Raw genomic sequence first — 24536 nt, 5'->3', positions numbered from 1 at the left:
TTGGTTGGAAAGTAATGGCTTTTGCACTGCCAATGTGCAAGGAAACCATGGTTTTATGATTGGTGAAAAAGTTAATGAGATGACACATACAGCAACCAATCATCTGTGAAGGATTGCCTCTTCTCAGTAGTAAGTGGTTTGCTTTCAATGTTTGGTTAATTTTGCTGTTTTGACTGAAAGTGTCTCTCTTACAACCCAGCTGCAGGATGCTATATGTTACTATCAAGCATTCGTGCTACTATCTACTGGTTTTGAAATTGAGTTGGGTTACCATATCATCTTAGAATGTGTTGTTACAGCAATTGCATAATTATCTGCTCATGGTTACAGCCTCACCATTGTACCTTAACTGGAGGAAGAGGGAGGTTAGGATCTCTGAGGAGTTTCAAACTGATGGTTAATTTCTAGCCTAAAGGAAAAGACCCATAAACCTCTCAGAGTCATTGGACTAGAGTCATTTAGTACTAAAACAGAAGAAAGAATAGTTATCTAAACTAAATCTTGTTCCCATCTTTAACAATAGAGAATTATAGCATAAAAGTTTTCCTCAAAGTCATAGAATGTCTCTAAACTCTGCAACTAATTTTTTCTGCAACACCTTTTATAACTTTTACAAAAATTAAAAGAAACTCTACATATGACAGAGGTTAATATCCAAAATTTACAAAGAACTCAAGAAGTTAAACACCAACAACCCAAATAACCCAATTTTAAAATGGGGTATGGAACGAAAAAAAAAAAATCTCAACAGAGAAATCGCAAATGGCTGAGAGCACTTAAAGAAATGTTCAACATCCTTAGTCATCAGGGAAATGAAAATCAAAACAATTCCGAGGTTCTATCTTGCACCCATCAGAATGGCTACGATAAAAAATTCAAGAGATAGCACATGCTGGCGAGGATGTCGAGCAAGGGAACACTTCTTCAATGCTGGTGGAAGTGCAAACTTGTACAACTACTTTGGAAATCAATTTGGTGGTTTCTCAGAATAAGGGGAATTGTTCTCTGTCAAGACCCACCTATATTACTCCAGGCATGTACCCAAAAGATACCCCATCATCCCACAAAGTCACTTGCTCAACTGTGTTCATAGCAGTTTTATTTGTAATAGCCAGAAACTGGAAACAACATAGATGTCCCTCGACTGAAGGGTGGATAAAGAAAATGTAGTATATCTACACAATGGAATATGATTCTGCCATTAAAAACCAAGACATCATGAATTTTGCAGGCGAATTGTTGTCCTCTGAGAGGCTCTGCCCAGCAGTTGACTCAGATAGATACAGTGATCCACAGCCAAACAATTGATGGAGCTTTGGGACTCGTATGAAAGGATAGGAGGAAGTATTGTGGGCTACAAGGGGACTCCCCAGGAGGACCAACAGAATCAACTAATCTGGATGCTTGGGCCTCTCGGAGACTGAATCACCAACCAAAGAATACATGAGCTGGACCTAGGCTTCCCTGCTCATATGTTGCAGATGTGCAGCTTGGCCTTCACTAGGGTCCCAAGTAAATGGAATAGGGGGCCATCCCCAAAGCTGTTGTCTGTACCGGGGATATGTTCTTCTAGCTGTACTGTCTTATCTGGCAATAACGGGACAGGAAGTGCGTAGCCTTGCAGACACTTGAAGTGCCAGATTGCGGGGTGTACCCAGGAGGCCCACACCTGCTCAGAGGAAAAGAGAAGAGGGACAGGAGAAGGGTTGTGATAATAGGGAGGGGCCAGTGAGAAAAAAATGTAAAATGAATAAGCAAAAAATTAAATTTAATTTACAAAAATGGAAAACTGGCATGAAGTATGATGATTATGAAATTATTACAACAATCTCGTCACTGCTTTATGTTAGTGGGTTCTCTTTAGGTGGTATGAATGTTTCAATATTTGGAGATAAATTGCCAGATACAGTTCTCTTGAAAGTTATACTAATTTTTGGCCTTTTATTTTCTTGTTAATGAACAGAGAATTTATTTTGAAAATGTAAATTTTGTTCTTGTAATTCATGACTTATCATCTAGTATTTTAGTGTTGTTAAAAGATTTTCCTTTTCTTACCAGGAAATGTGAGCCTTTCATTAAATGTTTAGGGTCACTTTGGTCACATTTTCCCTCTAAGTGCCTCACACTGGGATAAAATTCAATATGTCGACTCTCAAGTTTTCTTTTAATATCATTAATCTTTTTGCTAAATTGAAATTTTAGAATTTTTATTCAAACATCTTAATAAAACAACTCAGTAGCTTTAGATTTTTAAATGCTGCTTAACATCGGGTGCTTCTATATTAAGATAATAAAAATAAAATACAGAAATTTCTGATTTTTTAAATATTATATGCTCATGAGCCTTCATAATGTTTGCTGATGAAATTACATATGCCTTATTTTTGTATTATTATAGTAATAATAGAACACAATTCACAACTCAAAAGGGATAGAAGTTTATTCTGAAGCCAAATTATTATAGACCATGACTTAGGAGTAAGTTTTAATTTACTTACTAAAAAGTAATTTATGTACTAAGAAGTTCTAAAGCTGTAGTGGTTTTATGTTTTATAAACCAAGATACTTTCCAAATACATTGGTAGAAGCACTCTGTAGGCAGGTCAAAATAAAGCAGATATTCTGTGCTGCCAGCCGCAGATGGTCTCTAATGACATTCTTGTTTTGCTGTGAAGCATAAGAAAAACCTATGTCAATGTACTCAAAAGGGTTTTGGCAGTTATAGAATATTAGATCAGACACAGACAGACAAGGAAATCTTATATTTGAGATTACTTTAAGATATTCACATTTTCTATGTCTAAAGTATGTACACAAATAAGAATTTGGTCATGTTTAATAAACAAATTCATTTCATCTAGATGTAAAGTTTGCATGCTAGGAAAGCTATTGAATTGTATTTATGTCTCTCACATGATTCTTATTGAAATGTTTTTGACTATTCAAGCAACATAGCATCCAGCAGGGCAGTGTGTTATCAGTCAGCAGACACGCATTTGCATTAACTTGGCATATAAAAGCTGTTATAATGCATTATAAGCTTTAGGAATTAAGTATTCTTGAAAGTAAAAGACTAATGGTATTTTAATTTGCCCCAGTACATGGTCCTAGTACATAGAAAATTGTGGTAATCCCAGGTAGATGGGAGGTGTTAGGATTTGGATCTGATCTGTTCTCTAAGTTCTCTAAGCTAACAGCTTCTTCACCAAACATGGAGATAGCAGAGAATGATGCCACATGTAGGAGGTAGGGCCTAGCAGAAGAAAGTGAGTTTACTAGTAGAAATCTTATTAAAGATCAATGGGATCCTGACCCCTAATTCTCCTCTCACTTTCTGGTAATCATGAAATGCTAACTCTGTTCATCCATGTGCTTCTTGCCATGGTGTTAGGCTCAAAGCATCAGGACCAGGTGATCACAGACCAAAACCTCTAACATGACACACAACAAATCATTATTCTTTTTAGTTGATTTAGGTCCCAGCTAAAGGAAAAGATTTGTGTAAAGTCATATTGGCACAGTTTGGAGGAAGATGGCCGTCAGGTACTAGAACAAAGAGCAGTTTCACACATAGGGAGTTCCCTTGACAGGATCCAAGAACAAGTCTTAGAAGTAAAGAATGAACTAACATTTATTTACTAAGAAAGTCTGCTAATCTCTTGAGAAATCAATGTCAGAGTCTTCAGATATCCTTCTGGGCCAATGAGGCTCAGCACTGAGTGCTTCACATCAACACAAATGTGTGAAATAGTGGGGTCTTCGTATGTTATGGGTGATTATTCTACTGTGTGAAAAGATTAAGAGAATTAGATACCTAAGCTCCCTTTTATCTTTCTTCCTGAAATATTTTACCCATTTCTAGCTTCCATTTGATTTACTTACTCAGCTGCAACTGTTAAACCGGAGTCACCACCTTCAAGGAGTCCTTAATGCCTGCAATCGTAAATGAGAGTCCACTGCCACCCGGTTCTCTAACATGGTACTCACTTCAACACCATCCTTCACCGTCATTCTGCAAAACCGAACTTCTGTCTCTGTTCTGATGTGCAATGAACCTTTCCAAAGAGCTACATCTATTTCACCATGTAAACAGTGAAGGAACATGAAGGCATCTGCTTGCTAAAAGAGAAAACTTAGAAGAATAAACATGTTTAGTTATTTTTCTAATAACTCTTTGTTCTCTAATGTGTAATATGGAATAGAAAATGAAGCACTGATAAGGAAATTAACTAGGGATTTTCTGTCACTTCTCTGTCATGCACAGTTGGATGGTTCTTCAAACACAAACTTAAAATAAGAATTGTCTTTTCCAACTCACAGGAGCGTTGTGTGGATCACCTGAGACATTTCTGTGAAGTGTGTTGTAAAGAATCTGCGTATCCAGCATGTTATTATCACTGGGAGGGACATCAATGCCATAAACCAGAGTACATTGAGATTCACTTTCAGAAGAAACAAATACAAAACAATACTTTAATTTCACTTAGTGTTGAACATGAATTTGGTGGTCAGTTTCACTGCACATCATCAATACACGGTTACTCAACAAATTCTTCAATCACAACTTAATTCCTTGAATTAAAAAAAATTAGAATTTTGGGTGATACTGAAGGAAGCCTGGCATTGTTAAATAGATTTGGAGAGTCCTTTGTGAGTATCTTCTTTTTTCTGCAGACTGCAGACTTTGGAAGACACTCATTCAAAGCACAGTCTTGAATTTTACAGTAGGCTTAGAAAGGCTTCTGAGGCAAAGCCACAAAATCAACAGGTTGGGTTTAGGGTTTTTCTGTTTGAGGTTTTTATTTTCTTAATTTGCTTCTTGTTGCTGATTTTTCTTCTCTATAGTATATCTTTTTCTGGTGCTTCCATTCATCAAGTTTCTTGAGAGGAACAGAACAGACAAGATACATATTGCAAGGGGACTCTGCTAGACTAGCTTACAGGATATAAGCTGGGTAGTTCAACAAAAGCCATGCCAGAGATGTTGGGAATTCTGTCTGTTTCACCTAAAACTAGATGCCTCAACAGCCCCAGTCTGGTGCTGAGACCCCATAGGATTCCTGGAGAGCCAGTTGATTCCTGGGTTCTGATTGTAGTAATAGATAGGGTAGAAGCAACAGCAGTAGCAATAAGCTAAGTGGACCCACCAGCAGGAAAGAGAAATAAGCAAGCAGACAGCACTCTTCCCTGGGACCTTTTCACATCTGGGGAGCGGCATCTAGAAGACGCTGGCCTGGTTAAGCTTTCCTGATAATTCTCTGTGAGACCCATTCAGAGGGATGTATCTTATTTGATTCTGGATGCAATTAAGTTGGCAATCCTCTTTGGTTTCTTTAGGGTCTATCACAACCCAGTTGGCATTTCTGAGATTAACAGATCATATTCTCAGCTTCATATTGTGAGCCTTGATAATATAGGTGTTTTTTTTTTTTTTTTTTTTTTTTTTTTTTTTTTTTTTTGCTTTCTCACTTAAGTGTGTCCTAAAATATTTTGAGGTATCTCACTATTTCTTTGTATAACTTTTTCTTACAAAGAAGGAGAAATTGAGTTGGTTGGGTGATTAAAAAGTAGCTCTGAAAGGGGAGAGAGAGAGAGAGAGAGAGAGAGAGAGAGAGAGAGAGAGAGAGAGAGAGAAGAGGAGAGAGAATGGGAGAGTAAGAGGAGAAGGAAGGGGAGGGGAAGGGGAGAGAGGAGGAGGAGAGGAGAAGGGAGGAGAAAGGTGGGGAGGAAAGGAGATGAGATGAGAGGAGAGGGTAGGGGAGGGAAGAGAAGCTGAGAGGAAAGGAGGGGAGCAGAGGGGAGGAGAGGAGAGGAGAGGAGGGGAGGGGAGGGGAGGGGAGGGGAGGGGAGGGGAGGGGAGGGGAGGAGAGGAGAGGAGAGGAGAGGAGAGGAGAGGAGAGGAGAGGAGAGGAGAGGAGAGGAGAGGAGAGGAGAGGAGAGGAGAGGAGAGGAGAGGAGAGGAGAGGAGAGGAGAGGAGAGGAGAGGAGGAGTGGAGAGGCTCACCACACAGAAACTTTTGTCATCAGTAGGTTTGAAGTCTAAGCTGTCAGTGGTGCCAAAGTGTGGGTGTAGGGTTGGCTGAGGGTGCCAGAGATGCAGCAGTGAGTCTTCTCACAGTGAGTCTTCACAGCTCCGCATGAAGTGTTAAGACAAAGGAGACAAAATCCTCAGCAGCCAGAAAAGCAGAATCATTTCTGGGTTATTTATAGAAAAAGATTGTTCTGTTATCGGTCACACATTTGAAACTAAGCTTTTTCCTGTGGATTGTCCCTGTCCCTTGACTCTCCCCTGGGTGACTGCTTTTCTTCCTGGACTTATACTTTATAAATTTCTATATCAGAACCTAAAAATAATGTGAAATCACCCTGATACTGTTGTCCTTTCTAGACCTTTCTTTTCCCTTCCCAATTTCTCTCCATTATATGTTAACTCCATGTCATCAGATCACCAGTTATAACATCCTTAGACCCGTGGATGTCACGCCTGGCTTACTGTCACTCTAACAATCTTTCTGTTGTAACTGTGAGTGTTGCCAACACTCATAGAAGTTACTTTTCAAATCCTAACATTTGTTTCATTATGTGCTCTACTCTGGCCTCATTTTTTTTTCTTCCCTAAATTTATTTCTGGCATTCATTCCATTTCTATTCAAAACTGCTAATAACCAAAGTTCATTCATAAGCCTAAATTAAAGCACAGTGGCTTCTCATAGCATCCTTTATCTTCTCTGTGCCCTCTTACTAAGGTTTTGACTTGCTCTTTTAACTTGTTTATGAAGTGAAACCTCTTCATTGTAATTACTTGTCTTGTTTTTGTCCCCTCTTTTCTCACATCCCACTGTTCATCTTAATTTCTTCCTTTTATTGCGCTATGTGTCAGAGCTCCAATCCTGGATATATCTAATTTTTTACCTACTTCTACTTGGTGCCTGCTCAGGTAACATTTTTTTTTTTGAGAAAACCGATTAGTTGAGTTGACTCACACTCACAATTAATAATTTTAACTTGGTTGTTAACACCATTCAACTCAAACACTCAATTCTCTACTCCATCCACCCCCTGTTCTCTCAGATGACTCCTACCCACCTCCTCTTTTTTTACCTGAAACTTTAGATTTTTAATTCTTTTTCACCATTTTCATTCTCAGGCTGATTAACCAATCAAAAGAACTTCTCAAGTTCCTCTCATTTGTAAACACCATGTGTTCTGTCTGTTACAACAGGACTACCTGTTCTTTTGTGTTAAATTCTCTCACCCCTTGCTATTTTTATTAGTTTTTATATATTAATTGGTAGTTGTTTCTTATTAGGTTTTTTTTCATGGATGCATATTCAAATGCTATTATTTCGTCTACGTTAAAAGTACCACCCTTGACCCAACTTCCCTTATCAGATACTAGCCCCTTTCTCTTCTTTAGAAAGTCTTTCAGTAAACCAAAATAGTTGCCTACATACTGTTTTCTAGATTTTTCTTCTCTATAACTTATTGCAGTCACATTTACAACCTCTCATTTCACCACAACTGGGCTTTTACAGTTCAACAGTTGGCATGTCCTAAATCAATGGTCATTTCCAGTTTTTATCTATGGGACCTACAAGCATAATTCAGAAAGCTGATCTTTCTGCTCCTGGAAGTGCCACTTGATACCTTGAGTATCACATGCTTTGTATTACTAATTCACAGGCCAGCAGAAAACAATAGTACTAGGAGGTACTATGAAATAGAAAATTAAGGGTTCTTTGGAGAGTCAGTTGTGTTGGATGATGCTTTGCTGGGGCAAACACATGAAGGAGTGTTTTCCTGAAGGAGACACTGGTGTTAATGAGTACATCAGACTTGTGAAGGAATGTTTCGTTGAAGAAGAGAGAGAAAAGAGGATGCTCTGCCAAAGCAAACACATAAAAGGACAAGTGATGAAGGAGTCTTTGCTAACATCAGGAATGTATTGGTCTGCCTTACATTGCATAGTTGAGCTCCATTTGTCAGGATTCTGAGGACTTGAGCTGTTTGGATGCACGTGCTGAGGCAAGACACATGCTGTTGATACTAAAACAAGGCATGTGGAGGACGCAGGATGTTTGGAGGGTATAAATAGGACTCGACAGAGTGACAGAGAGAGCTTTTCTGAGAGAGGCATAGCTGAGAATTTCTCCTGGTGTCCCTCCAGGTTCCTCCTGCTAACTCAAGCCAAGGCTGAGGCCTGGCTGTCTCTTCTAGGTCATGTCACTGCTGTTGCTAACCCAACTCTACCAAACTGGACCGCTGGTGTATCCTGTATCCATGAAGTGTTTGCGAGTAGGTCAAGCTGCTGCTGCCTGCTAACCTGTGAACTAAACTTCCAAATTTCCTAACAACACAGATGGGAGTTGCTTCAAAGAACCTTCTAAGTGATACACTTCCCCATATCCTTTCTTTTTCACTACTTCTGGTGGGTGGTGAGCTACAAGAGAGTTTAAAGCATTTAAGAACCATAATTAAAAATAGAATTTGAAAAAAATAAAGTTACAGTGCTATAACATCTAAGTGAAATTGTGGGCTTTTATAATCTTTTAGTACTTTTTATTATTTTAAGCACCTTAAAGTTTTTTATTCAGTTTAATATATTTAAGAGTTTTTATAATCCACCCAATGAGTTGACACATTGGCCAACACTAATCAGACTCCATAGTTTATTGCTGTTAAGTACTTAATTTTGGTTTTGTTTTCAAGAGACAGAAAAACCATGAAGTTGGGTGTATAGAGAAAGGACAAGATCAAGGAATAGTCGGAGGAGTAGACAGAATACAATCAAAATATGTTATATGAAATTCTCAAACAATAAATACAAACATAGAAATGAGCACATAAAGTGTTGGGGGATAGAAATGAATGGGAAAGAATTGAATGGAAAAGTATTTGATCACAGTATATAATGTTGTATGTTTAGAAATTCTCAAATGAACAAACAAAAACCCTCATTAAAACTCGGTGGTATGTTTGATGGTTATCAATAAAGATACATAAGAATTTGATTTATACTTTAGGGTATAAATCTCCTTCCTTTTCATTTTAGCATAATTATATCCTTATAAATAGCATTCATCTGAGTCTTTCCAGTTTTTAGTCTGACAATAATTATTCTTTAAATAAAGTGGTTTACAGGAGAGGGAAAGAGAAAGAAAGAAAGAAAGAAAGAAAGAAAGAAAGAAAGAAAGAAAGAAAGAAAGAAAGAGAGGAAAAAAAGAGGGAGGGAGGGAGGAAAGGAGGGAGGAAGGGAGAGGGGGAGAGAGAGAGAAAGATAGAAAGAGAGAAAGAGAGAGAGAATTTGGGGTTCACAAATCTAGGTGGGTGTATTTGGGGCTATGGGCAACATCAGAATGTCTTCCTCAATCACTTCTTAGCCTTATTGTTTAAAAAAGGAGCTCTCACTGAACTTGAACCAGGACTGGAGTGACCGGCTTATAAGCTGCAGGAATCAACACAGATGGTTGCAGATACACATTACCACTAGGCTACACAGAATATTTTCTTGTGCCTCTGCGTTCAACTCTGTTTATTCTCATCTCCATCAAACTATTGACATGCTTTCTGTGATAATAAAGCACTTTGTGATTTTATAATCTCACATAAATAAAATATAGGGGATGGTTTATTTTTACTTGATTTCTTTCTCTGAGCATAGTGATTTTCATGCTAATCTAGGCTGTGTTTTTTGATAATACTTCTCTATGTTGACTTACCATCCATTGAATAGATCTACAACAACTGATTTTTATTTGAGTTGGTTTAGTTGCTTGGTCTGTATGTGGATACCATTTGGAAGGTATCTGGATTTAGACTATGGCAAATAAAGCTCCCCAATCACTCTCATTAACTTGGAGAGGACACCTTATGACATCCTAGTGTCTCTGGAGAAGATGCTGGGAATGGGATAGATAGCTAGGTACAAGGTGGATGCATATGTTCTTAGGAAACTGCTGAACTGTTGGCCCAAGTTAAGCAGCATTTTTGTTGTCTTGGCAATGATGAGCAGCTCTACTTATCCCACTACTGAGTTTTTATTTTTTGTTAAGCTTTTCTTACTTAAGTGCAAAGTATTCTAATGACTGTTTATAGTGTCTCACTGTGGTTTTAATTTGCATTTCCTTAATTCCTAAGGAGCTGTAACATTTCTTTCTGCACTGATTTGCTGATTTGCCATTCTCAGATCGTCTTTGATTACTGAGATGTCTATTCAAACCATTTGTAGATTTCAATTGGGTAGCTTGTATCGTTCAGTTGTATTGAGTCTGTCTTAATTTTGCATGGGATGCTTTTTCTTGAATAAATATCCTAAAGATTTTCTCCCAGCTCTGTACTGACCCTTCATTTTTTTAAGGGCACCTTTCAAAAAGTAATCAGTAGCAGAAACCAAGACCCATATATGTCTTGCCTGAAGTTACCCAGCCAATATGTGTCAGGCCTGGAATTTAAATTTAACTCTGTTTTCTACACCAGAGCACTTAGTTATTTTGCTATCTTCCTAAAAAATAAAATAATTAATTTATATCAACACACAATGTTCATGAGTATCTATTGCTTTGCACATTCATTTCTTGAGAGTTAGTCTAATGAACAAAACATGGCTTCTGCGCACCTTCAATAAAAAACAAATATGGAGAGAAAAGAACAGCTCAGAAGGATGTAATTAGTGCTGCAATGAAGCTGCACAGCACAGGATACTCCTCTTCAGCATGAACCTGATGTTCAAATAGGAGTGGGAATCATTGTTGTGCTGGTTTGTTTTATGTCAACCTAGCAAAGTTTGAAATCATTTCAGAGGAGGAAACAATTAAGAAATTGCCTGCATTTGATCAGGCTCTAAGCAAGCCTGTAAGATGTTTTCTTAATTAGTGATTGATGGGAGGACCCAGCCCATGGTGGGCGGTATTTCCTATTGGATAATGGTCCCTGATGCTATAAGCTGATGGAGGAAGCCATGTGCAGCAAGCCAGTAAGCAGCACTCCTCCATTGGCTCTACAACACTTCCTGCCTATGTTCCTGCTTGGTTTGAGGGCCTGTTTTTGCTTCCTTCAATGGACCGTGATTCAGGATATTTAGGCCATATAAACACTTTACTCTCCAAGGAGGAGAGGAAAGAATTTTGGTTATGTTGTTTCATTATAACAATAGAAACCTTAACTAATACCCTAATGCTAACTAACACTAATTTGGTATAATTGGTAGCAAAGGTTATATATCTGGGAAAGTAGTCATATTTCCATTTTAATATGTTCTGAGCTCTAATTATGCTATTCTTTACACAGACTTTATCTTATAAACAACCATGAATATTTATCTCAGCACAATAAAACTATGCTTTTAAAATATTTATTTGGGCAACGGTGGGAGCTACTGAAAGTGAGTATCAGATTTAAGGTCAACCCTACTATAATTGGAGAACAGGGATAAAACTGGCAGAAACTAATCAGGTAGACCGAAAGGCCTGGATATATGAGATAATTTTTAAAGAATAATCAATAGGTCAAATACAGAACACATGCTAGCCAAGCACAGTGAGTGGACCAAAGTGAAGGGAATCTATGAGATTATTAGCTGAAAAACTGCAGAGGAAAAAAAATACTCCACCCACTGTGTATCTGAGACACATTATCTGATAATATGTCTTCGGTGAACAAGTAGCTCAAAAGCCATAAGCTGAAAAGAAAGCATGGTTTTTAATAATGAAAAAAAAAATAGAAAACTCCAACATTAAAATAAATACAGAGCATTAAAAAAATTAACCACAGAAAAGCAAAGGTTATTCTACTGTTATGCAACAATGTCAGTTGTCATGACTGCCTTTAGTATTGTATGAGACATAAGAACAGGCTATAATCACTATTAATCAGAGTGCCACATGACAAGCTGCCTGGGCCACACAGGCTGGTAAACTGTATATTCTAACCTAGAGAGTAAAAGGTCTTAAACAGCCAAAGGCTACATTTGTTTTGAGAAGAGAATCATCTTAGTTTTGGAAGCCAGTGCTAGCACATGTCATTGGGTGTACAAGCTTATCTTATGTAACCTAAAACCATGTATCAACCAGGTCAAGGGTAAGTTTGAAATCTCATCACAGTACAGATTTCTGGATTGTTTGGTCATATGAGATGATGCAACAGCTCAGGAACAGAAATAGGACATGGGAATAATTGACAGGTGTTACATTTTGACCCATATACTCTTTATTCATCATTGAAGTTATATTTACACAAAGTCCAGTGGACTGGTAGTTTTTCTCATCTTCTGACTCTTACTGCCATGGCTTATCTGGCATGTGAAGTTCCAAGTGTAAGAATACTCCATAGGTTATGCTAGCTAATCCTCTCTATTCCCACAAAGCCACTACTTTTCCCTTGAAAGACAGTCCAACATTTATCACCTTAGTCCCCAAGCCCAGGGAATAGGGGTGCTGACTCTTCATTAGCTTCTTCAAGCTGATTATGAATGTTGAGATATTAGAAGAGGAGTGGGGGGAAGAGCAAATTGACAATCCTCTGATGCTGTGTCTTCGCTGCCTCCAGATGGAATTCCCGGACCTCAGAGGTTTGAGCAGGTCTGCCCAGCTTGCTTGTTGAGTAGATACACCAAGGCTGATCATTCTGCAATATACAATTCTCAAAACAAATTTTAGTATCAAGATAGTTTTTTTTGAGAGGGCTGACATTTTATTAAAAATGTTGGTTCTAACCGCTTTTCTATTTTTTCCCCTCTTTTATTGGATATAATATTTACATTTCAATTTTTATCCCCTTACCGCCTTTCCCCCACCACCCAGGAACCCCTTATCCCATCCCCCCTCCTCCTGCTTCTATGAAAGTGTTTACCCACCTAACCCCAGCCCCCGTCCTCACCCTCAGATTCCAGTCCAGATTACCTTACATGGCTAGTTGGTTTTCAAAACATCAGAAATCCTTAGAATTGACATGACAAACATTTCAGTATTAATGTTCATTTTCATTAGAGACCTGTCTGCTCTGGACAGCTTCCTATATTGAATTCTAAGAAGAAACTGAGCATCCTTGGAGTTACTCCAGTTGTGGTTAGACAGTCATAAGGCAAGAATTGCCACTTTCCTTCTACAGACAAATTACTGTCCAGAAAAGGACACACTTGCAGAATAGTCGACTGATTATATCTGCCTAGACAGAGTAATCAGCCCTTAATAATTCTGCAGCACTAAGGTCTGTCAGATGATCCTGGGCCAGAAGGCAGAAGAACAGATGCTCCAACATTTTGAAGTAGAGCGAGTGTCCAGGTGTTCAGAGGTCTCTATAAATTGGCTAAGTTTTAGAAGCTATGCTTTGTGCTCCCCACAATTATAGTTAACTCAGTCATTCTGGATTTCTGACAGGGTTGAAAACTTATAGCTATTTACCTTAAGAGAAAAGATTTGAGTGGATGGTCGTCAGCTGACATTCACCCTAAAGCCAGGTTCAGAACTAAATGTTTTAGTTAGGATAGATGACAGAGGAGCTGGTTAGTCAGCAAAAGGATGGACTGGGTATTAGGACTATCTTGTACCTCACTGGTACAAATTGGCATAATTATGCTTTAATTGTATTTTGAGAGAAAAGTTTCATTTTAACAGGAAGGGTGATGTGTAGGAGGAGCTAAGGTAGGAGGAGTACTGAGAGGAAGAAAAGGAGTAAGAAGAGGAAAAGAAGAAGGAGAGGAGAAGCTAGGTGATGAAAAAGAGAAAGAGGGGGGAGACAGGGAGGCAGATATTCATGTATCTCCACCAGTCAAAGATAGTTGTTATATCTAGTTTGGTCAGTGGGTTACACCTCTGATTGAATAATTCCAAACTTATAAAGCCTATGATTAACATTATTTTAAAAAAATGTATAAATGCAAAAAGGAAAAGGGGGCATGGGATAGGGGTTTTCTAAGGGGGGGGGAATGGGGAAAGGGGATGGCATCTGAAGTGTAAATAAAATATCTAATAAAGAAAAAGAAAAAAAAAAGAATACTCCATAGTTTGGTCTTATGGAGATATAATTAAACCCTTAAGAGAAAAGGAAAGGAATACTATGAAATATATATTGAGATTCTTGGAGAAATACCATCATTATGAAGGTTGAACACCTGAAAAATAGATTCAACTGAATTAGCTAAGTAGGCTTCCTGAAGAGTTACTACTGAAAATTGGAAATTGACTATATTTTACTTTGGGTCATAAAAAGTAATCTTTTTTCGTGTGCCTTTCTTTTCTTTTCTCTAGCTTTTGTGATATGTCTTCAAGATACGCCTGTATGTATTTGTAAGTATTTTATAAAATATTTCCAGTTGCTAAAAAGGGAGTTCTTTGATAGTTATCCTTGGTTCTAATATTGGATGCTATTAAATACTTGGGTATTGAACCCGTATCTTGTTTCAACCAATACGAAAACTGCTATTGAAATGAATGTAAGCAGACCTTTCTTAACAGTGACACTTGAATTCAACCCAGTGATAAGACACTATTTTAAGGGCGGTCTCACAGCAAGTGTGAAGGCAGGAACAATCTTGAATCTGAGAAGAAGAAGGTGCATTCTTGAATCTGAGCTCAAGCCAGTAAAGCACAAAGTAGTAGATTCTGGAGGCATAGTTCTCATATATATGGCTTACTTCCCATGTCATGTTCCTTGTATCAAAGGAAAAGGAAATAGAATATTTCCCATTAGATAACATAAACATTAGTTATTATTAAGTTACAAGTATTGACTAGAAGAGTCACTACTGGGGAACTGTGGATCTTCCTGTGAAAGAATTCTTCCTGGGAAGAACAATAACCACACTTCACTTAAGATCATGTCTGTTCTTCCTAAGAAAGTGGGGGATACCAAGAAGATCCACCTCCAAATGCAGCTGAAATCCAGTTAATACTCAGGTACTATTGGGTAGATGTTTGTAACCCAGGTGAGTTGGACATGAACATTTAAAGTTGATATTGTATTTACCCCAGATTCTCCAGCCTTTAACAAAGCTGTAAGATGTATCTATGACTCTGTTTATAAAAATCTTACCAAATACTGTTAGTCACTCATAAGACTTGGATTTTACAATGAGTCTTGGTTTCACTTGTTGACCTCTTCTTAAAACCCAGTTAGGGTACTAGAACACAAACAAATATTTTTTGGTGTGTATATGAGAAAGTCTATCTGCAACGGTTCTAAAGAATCCTGCTCTCTAGTGTTATAAAGACGGGGCCTAGCACTTTAGCCTTGGTGACACCATGAAGGGATTAGTCAGCAATCTTCAGAGAAAGGAAATCAAACCTGAGTAGAGGATAGTCCATGGTGGAGGTGTCAAACTTCCCACCTGTTTCTATAGTGCCTGGAACCCAGAGTGATGGTTAGCACCTGGAGGCGAGGTAACTGTGGGAAAAACAGAGATTTCTGAAGGATGTTAGATGGATCAATAAGGCAGTATTTGTGCCTCAGGGGATTCTGCCATGTGTAGCAGCAATTTCCACAGAAACTTGGGAATTGGATGGTGAGTACGAAGAGCATAGGATTTGGACAGAAAGAGGGACTGGGAGATCCATTTTGTGAGCTTGATACCCTGTCAGAGGTGTGCTGGAGGGCTATAGAAGGGTGACAGACAAAAGTGGGATGGCCACTTCCCTTTACATAAAGGTTCAGAAAAGTGGTGAATCTTTTTGTTAGAATCAAATCATGTACTATTTTGGTACATTTTTAAAAAGTTATTCATTATTTATCCCGATTTCAAAACTAAATGGGTACTTGTATTTCAAGTTGTAGACTTTAGCAAACACACCTGTCAAGCTTCTCTTGTTTTCCAGCGTCATTAGTTGGCCCTTATTCTTTGGAGAATCAACTTTCCAACAAGGCTTACTATAGTGAGGCTTAAAAAATATTTGCTTAAAACACAGTGCCACCTAGCTGGGACATTGAGACTTAACTACTTCATGCCCACTTAAAGTAAAGGTCACTTAGACCGTCCAAATCTGTGTTACTGCTCAAGACTTTTCAGCATTCAGCAAATTGTACTAGCTTCTTGGAAAGCCTTGCATGTTGAGTGGGTCTTTTTGTTTTCCTTTTTTCCCCTGTGATTTTTCTAATACTAATGGAATAGACAGCATTATTAGGTGCCTAGGTTGTATACGGGAACTGTCTCCTCTACTAGTTTGAAAGAAACAGATCAGATCCACAAGAATATGCAGCCCACATAGTCTTAGAAGTATGGCCTTCCACTGGAATGCTGTCTACGTATTAAGGGTGTATTAGTCAGGGCTTTACTGCTGTGAGCAGATGCCACTTCATCTCCTTAGACTCTTCTTGTCTATAATTGTTTTTCTAAACTGTCCTTGTTTTGGATAATCTTCAGAGCTTTGAGAACCAATTCTACTTAGATAAAATTTTGTAAAGTGCCTCAGTAGATTTCTGCCTAATATTTTTCTCATAAGTAGCCTGGATATAAGGTAATGGACTATGGAAAACATCATTGCCAATGTCCTTTTTCAAAACATATACAGTGACATCTTATAAACACAATTTATGAATAGTAATGTTCCTTTGGATCACCAAGCCAAAGAAGTATTTGTCACTTTTCTTCTCTGTATACTTACAGTTTTCCATACCACACACTGAATGCGATTCACTATGTGATATGTGAAGGTCAAACATAAACAGCAGAAAGTGATGCCTCAACATCTCTAATTAGAGTATCTGCTAATCATGAGCCTATTCAGTCAGAAACATAACAGGTATTTCACAAGCAACATTGGTTTATTGACTGCAATTATTGCCAAATGATTCCAATTTTCATTGATAGTTGGCTACTGGCAAATACAGACTCTTTTATTCCAATCTTAGTATCTATTATTCACTCTTATAACACCCAGTATTCATCATACAGCACATGTCTCTCTATGTATGTATGTGTGTATATATATGTATATGTATGTGTGTATACATATGTATGTATGTATATATGTATGTATATATCAATGTATACATAGAGAGCTTTATAATATATATAATATATATTAAAAAGGCATATATTGAAAGAGTTATAATATATTATATACATATAATATATATTAAGAGGCAAATATAGAGAGAGCTGTAAGATATAGTATTCTGATGCATTACTAAACTATGGAATATCAGAGACTCCAAATTGAGAGGTGGAACAAGAGTCTATGTGTACAGGGGAATAGCAAACCCTGTTGAAGAGTTTCTAAAGATAATATTGATTCAAGTTTCAGAGCCAAAAGTTTGAGTCAAGTCAGGGTTGAATTGAGCTCTACATCTGAAGTGCAACACCACAGAGACTATAGAGGCAAAGTGAAGAGACAGGTTCTAATTTATATATAATTAATATACAGCAGGCAGTGTGGGCCTAGCTGAGATTAAGGTCATGTGATAGTCAGGAACTCTCTGCCTTTTTATCTCTTGGTGGATCACTGAATTATCATCAGATGACAGGTGTGTTGTTTTCCCCATCATCTCCTATGAGGTCCAAGAGAAGCTATATGGCCTTTATCAGTCTGGTGTGTTTGATAAATTTTCATTTGTTTCCCAGACATGGTTCAAGTACCTCTATATGCTTATACTGCCCCAACTTACTTTGATTAGAATATAGGCACATAGTGCCTTTGTACTTTTAGGAATAAATGAACTGTCAGCCTGTGCTTCATAGATCATGGTGTTTACATGCACCATGAGAAACAGTAAACCTCCCTCTGTATTTGCATTAGAAATTGAGTCAAATGGAGCTTGTTACATGGAACTTCTGAAGTCATGGCACAGCCTGAGGTCACTGTTTTACAATATATGGAGTGACTTAGAGCAGGGACAACCTGATCTTCACACTGCCTAAATTATTCACAATTAAGCTCTACAAATTTGTCTATTTTCCCCTGTATTTTTACTTATTTATCATTTATTTCTGTCATTGTGGGATCCTTATCATTAATTTTAAATTGGAATTGCATTACAATATCACATTATTTATTTTCATCTTCAAACTGTTCTAACTTTAGCAACTGGGAAATATTTTAGCTGGGCCCTTTGTCACTCTGTTGTAGTTCCATACTACCTTTAACGTGGCCTTGTCATTTGAGCAAACAGCAAAAGCAGAAAGACTAGTTCTCTACGCCTTCACCTTTCCCCTGAAACAGGTATTAGAATTCACTCAGAGATGCTTTTCTTAATAAGAGAAACGAATCAGCTTCATTTTCAAACCTACAAAGACTCTAAGAAGAAACTTAGCAAACAGTCCTTGGCAGTTCCGCCTTGGCTTCTTACCATAATATCATATTCCCCTGTACAACTGTGTTGCTCTAGAACACAACAAACTCCAGCTAAGAAGCCTACCAATGGGGAGGAAAATGTAGCATTTTCTTTATCTAAGTGTGTTTGCAAATTCTTACTCTCTGGGTATTTTTTCTGTTTCAGTATTAGAGTCAACTGCTTCTCCAAGAACTCATAGTTAAAAAGTAGATGCTATTACTGAACAGTATAAAAAATACCATGTAGGCTTTGGTTTACTTTCCTATAAATGGAGTGAACTGGCTATATGCTATTTTCCTTATCCACTAGTTAGCTCTGAGTATATTAATCTGAGCATCTGGAGTGGAAGAATGGCTGGGTTATATGGCACTTGGTATGAGTAAGGAGGGTGGAATGAGATAAAAGTAATGTGTAATAAACTAAAGTGGAACACAGCGAGTCACCAAAGGATCCTGGCCATGTTTGCAGCTAAAGTCAGTGGGTTAGACAATGAAGAAATTAAAGACATAGAGCCAGGCAAATGACTAAAGAAACTAGAAACTATACTTTCAGCTACCACCCTGGCCCAGGTCCAGGGCTTTGAATTGGCCTACCCCAATCTCTACCCAATCTGTGAACTGCTAGAGCATATGATGGGGCTGGTCCTGCTGATCCAAAGCTGCAGGATCTCTATGGCACAGAGCAACAACAGGATATCCTAGAGGAGTCCTTGTAGGGATCCAGTACTGATAGTGTAGTAGAATCCAGAGATTTTGAACCAGACCAATGACTCATTGCAATGAACATTTGCAAGTAAAGATGTATGGACAGATATACTGTGTGACACAGTGTGACATACTACAGCTTCCATGATGAGATTTTTTTTATTCTTTTTTTTTTATTTTATCTTTTATTTTCTTTTGGGGGCAGGTTGCAAGATCAGAAGCCACATATGAAGAGATGAGAGATGAGTGAATTGGGGTACATAATGAAAAATTCACAAAGAATCAATGAAAAGTTTTTTTAAAAATATTAAAATGAGTAGCCTCCCACCAGTGGAAGCCACTATGATGAACAAATACGTGATGGAGAGATGGGAAATGTAAAAAAAAAAAAAAAAAAACAAAACAAAACAGAGGAGTACATGCTGTGAGGAGAGAGGCAGAATGTGAAACAAGACAACATGGAGCATCAGACTGATGTGAGAAGCCTGTGCTGCCTCCTGAAGCCATGTTAATATCCTGGTTCATGCTCTCAGGGCTATATCTGGGTATGAAGTACTACTTTAGCCACGGATCTGTGCTGACGTTCATGTATTACCCCTGAGGTCATGTAGATGCCAGTGGTCTATGCTGCAGCCTGAAGCCATGCTGATGTCTGTGGGCCATGCTGTCTCTTAGAGGCCATATGCATGTGACTGACCTGAACCAACACCTGAGGCCATGGTGATGTTTGTGGTTGGATTTCCTGAGGGTTTCATGGTGTCTGGGCTTGGCAGAAACCATATGGAAGCCCATGATCCATGCTCCTGCTGACTGTAAAAAGCAAGAAAGGCACTTTTTCGTGATATTGATGATTGTAGATGCATAGTTGAAAAAAAGGGAAATGGAAGGCTTCTGTGACAACCGCTACCTTTGCCCCAACCTCCATTTTTCCCCAAAATGTAGCAGCCTAAACAGGAGAACACTGAAGATAACTCTTAAAAAGTGTGATAAGGATGCTGAGGTTAGCTCTTCACAATGATCACTTCTGGCAGGGGTTCAGGAGGGGAAAGACTCAGTTCTAATTAAGGAGCAGACCACTGACAGTGAGTATATAAGATAGTGTAAACTGGATCTGTTTTTAATATATATTAATATTCTATTTAATTATATACATTTAATATAATTATATATTTAATTATGTATATAGGTATATATATTTTTACATACATACATGTAAATATATATATGTATGTATATATATGTATATATATGCTATTGGGAATTATCTCTCCATTTCCTCACTTTCTTTCATAATCACCTTCAAAGTGATATTTTCAAAAATATTGTTAAGGCTGAATATGTCAGTACCTAAATTTCAATATTACTATATTTGTTTAAGACATAAATCTTTGTTTAATAATTTTAATGTGGATAGTAGATATTAAATAGGTGGGTTGGGAAGAAACATAAATTACTGTAGAATAAAGTCAGTTAGATTAGGTCATGTACAAATTAGGATTTCAATTAAGATAAAATATGTTGGATAAAGACTCTTATTTTCCATGACTCTGCTAGTTAGTAAATTCATTACAGAAGTAATACTATAGAAGTACATCTTAAACATTTGCTAGAGGTAAAGAAATCATTAAAATGTATGTTTGAATCACTACAAATTTGCACATTCTATATTTCACTTTTATACACTCCTTTTAATCTCATGCATTTACATACATGATTTTTACATAATAGTAATCACAGGGTATAATTTGCATATTTTAAAACTTAAATTATATCATAAACATTTTTTCCCATTGCTACATAATGTGCATAATTATAATTTAATGTCTACATAGTATTCTGTATAATTAGTACGCCATAATCTATTTAACCACTCCCCCATTGCCATATATTTAGATTGTTTCTGCTATCATAAATAACACTGCAACAATCATCTCTGTGATTATTAAATTATATTACTTTTGGAGACCAATTCACAGGAATGAAATTACTGAGTGATGGTTATGAGTATTTTAGTGGCTCATGAAATGTAGCGCCAAATTACATTCCAGCGGGGGGGCAGTAATACTGTTAGCAGAAATATAGGTCCGCATTAGTTAACACTACATTCTTTTCACAATTAGGCATTTTAATCTTTTTTCTTGTGTTTCATAGTCAAATTGTTGAAACCATCACTGCGAGTCTCTTTTCATTCATGCTAATGGTGATGTTGTCTAGAGTAGAGGGAGAAATGAAAGCATTTGTGAGGTGTTTTTGCCTAGAATATCTACCCTGCCTCTGCGTTCTGGAGCCTGTGATTTTGCTTTACTTTTTCTTCACAATACTTATGAGTATCTCCAATCATTTTGTGCATTTATGTGCTTCTTAATTTTTCTGAACCCTCCAAGACACTGAAATTTCTGGCGACAAGAGGTTTGGTTTATATAATACTATTTGGCACTTAGAACTCGGAAAGTGCCTGGCCCATGATAGGAATTTGATACATATTGTTGAAAGAGGATTTGATTAATGAATTTCTGTTTACTAATGTATCCATCTGACAGATAGTCTCTGGGACTATTTAAAGATGCCTAGTCTCTTCATTCCTTCCCCAATGTAATTGTTTTTTTTTTTTTTTTTTTTTTTTTTTTTTTTTATAGCCACAGGGATTTGATTTGTCCAATGAAAGGTTAAAGTGATATGATTTGAGGCAAAGTATATAATCTCAGCACCAACCTAGCCTCTTTTCCTGCCACAGCCAGTACCTGTGTTCCAAATAGCATTTCTTCCACTAGACTAGATCTCACTGTAAGGCAGCTATTAAATAGACCAGCAATTCCAAATGACACTTGAGGGACATGCAATAAGAACTCAAATAAAAATTCATTCCAGGAGGCTGAGATTTCTAGTCACTATGCTAGGGTCTACTATATAACCTGAATGTAGCAAGTTCAGATAGCATGACCTCAATCACAGAGCTAGCAGGAGGGAAGCCAAGACACACGCTTGATGCTTATACATTTTCCTACTATTCCAGGTTACCTTGGAGATAAACAGTTGCATTAGAATTCTAGGGCTGGGCACAAACCAGGTTACACAAACAGTGGAAATCTACTGTCTCATAGGTCTAGAGCATGTTCCAAACAGCACGTGCACTGAGCTCGGTATCTGCCTCATCCTATCGGTCCTAGCACTGGGCAGGCAGAAGTCATAGGATAACCTGAGCCCTGGAATTTGAGACCAATTTGGGGAACAAAATGAGATTTTTTTTCTTAAAATAAATGAAATAAAGTTAGTATCATGGTTGGTTGCTTCTGAAGCTAAGATCAGAGCATGTTTCTCTCACCTATCTCTGATGATTCACTGTACTGGCTTGCTTGAGAATGATATTTATTACCCTGATCTCTGGATTTATTTTTCCATCTTGATCCCTCTCTCCCTCTGTATGCGTGTCTAAATTTCTCATTTTCATAAAGAACCAATCATACTGAACTAGACACATCTCCTACTATAGTACGCTGTCATTTTAATCTCAATTTCATAATCTAATTGTTCTATATCCAAGCTACCTTATTTCAAAATAAGGTCACATCACATTCTGAAATAAGGATTAGAACTTGAGATGAATGTCGAAAGTACAATGTTCACCATGTAAGAAGACAAACAAAAATGTTTCATTAGCCTATTACCCAGAATTGTGAGTGTGTGTGTATATATATATATGTAATATATATATATATTACATATAATATACATATACATGCATATATATATTCAATATATAGCATAAAAGTTTATATAGGATACACAAGTTAAAGCTATCTGAGAGAAGAAACTTCAATTGAAAAAATTCCTCCATATATCTGTCTATAGAGAATTTTCTTAGTGAGTGAGTGATAGGGCACACCCCAGTCCAATTGTCTGTGGTGTCATCTCTGAGCTGATGGTACTTGGTTCCATAAAAAAGCAGACTGATCAAAGCATGAGAAGCAATCCAGTAAGCAGCACTCATCCTTGACCCATCTATCACTCTAGTCTCCAGGTTCCTTCTCTGCTTGAGTTTCTAGCTTCCTGTTCTGGCTTCCTTCAGTGATGAACACTGATATAGAAGTATAGACCTAAATAAACCCTTTTCCTTCCCAGCTTGCTTTTGGTCATGTTATTTCATCACTGCAATAGCAACCTTAACTAAGACAGACATAGACTGTGTAACAAAATTATGTCATAAAATATAGATTAAACTGAATGGAAGACAATTAACTCCATGTTATTCCTGTTATCAGCACATTTTTCCCTGAAAGTTTGTTGAATTTGAAAGATGTAGAAATAATGAAAAAATGGGAGTTGAAATATAGTAATATTATATAAAACATATATATTGTTCAAATGAACAGTATTAAAGTTCCAATTGAGCACAGCCCAGCTGTCATGTCCATATGTTTTCAGTATTTGATGATTAGGACCAAGTATTCAGAATAAATACAAAGACATCTGAAATGGTATGGCTATGATCCCAGCAGCCTTCACCATATGTTAAGAATTTCCCATCTGAAAATGAAGATCCGTCTCATTTGATTTATAATATACAAGTTGTTCTCTTATAATACAAGGCACTGAGTCACAAATAGAGTTAGCTAACTGTGATGGTTGATATTGATTGTCCACTTGACAGGATCTTGACTCACCTGAGAGAGAAGCCTCCAGGCCTCCTTGTGTATCTGGGGGAGAGCATTTAGATTAGCTAAGCCTCTGAGAATGTCTGGGAAAGGCTGCCTTGCTAGGAGGTTTAAGGTAAGAAGATGTAACCTAGAGAGAACAGTGCCATTTCCTGGGCTTGAATCTGGGTTACACAAAAAGGATGAAGCTAGCTAAGCACTGAGTATACATCAGGTTCATCTTTCTAAGGATGCTATATGGTCAGCTGCTTCAAGGTCGGCCAACTTCACTCCTCTACAATGATGGACTATACTGTGAACCAAAATAAACCCTTACTTCCTGAAGTTGCCTTTGTCAGAGGGTTTTATCACTGCACCAGGAAAAGTAATTGTTACCATAACAAGATTTTTAAATTTCCATATCACTGATTTTTCACATCTCAAAGGTTCAAACTTGTAACAAACCAATTTTAACACTGGACCCATTATTTGATATCTATTGGATTTCTTCCAAACTATTCTACATCATGGCATCTATAAATCTCAGTTTTAATTTTACTTTTACTAGTAGTAAGAAAGAAATAACCTACTTCAAGCTATACCTATCTGTGATAAATATATAATAATTGCCCTACATTTTATAATTAAATGATTTAATTTAAATCTTAAAGGGCCAACCAAAGTACCACAAATAAGCTAAACTAACACCAGGAAAAAAAAAAAAAAAACCTTATTACAAATCTCAGCTACTTTATTTTATGAGACAAGTAGAGTCTATGTCATCCTAACTGGCTTAAGTCTGTGTGGATCTATGGGATCTGTAATGTGAGTTTTGATTGTTGACTTACCAATGTGCAGTTAGTTGGGCAGAAAAAAATCCATAAGGATTTATTCAGAGTAGATTCCCCTGTAGGCATGTCTGTGAGGAGATTGCCTCAGG

The sequence above is a fragment of the Arvicanthis niloticus genome, chromosome 4, assembly GCF_011762505.2.
Source record: "Arvicanthis niloticus isolate mArvNil1 chromosome 4, mArvNil1.pat.X, whole genome shotgun sequence".
Taxonomy (NCBI): Eukaryota; Metazoa; Chordata; class Mammalia; order Rodentia; family Muridae; genus Arvicanthis; species Arvicanthis niloticus.
Note: the sequence above shows the minus strand (reverse complement) of the source record.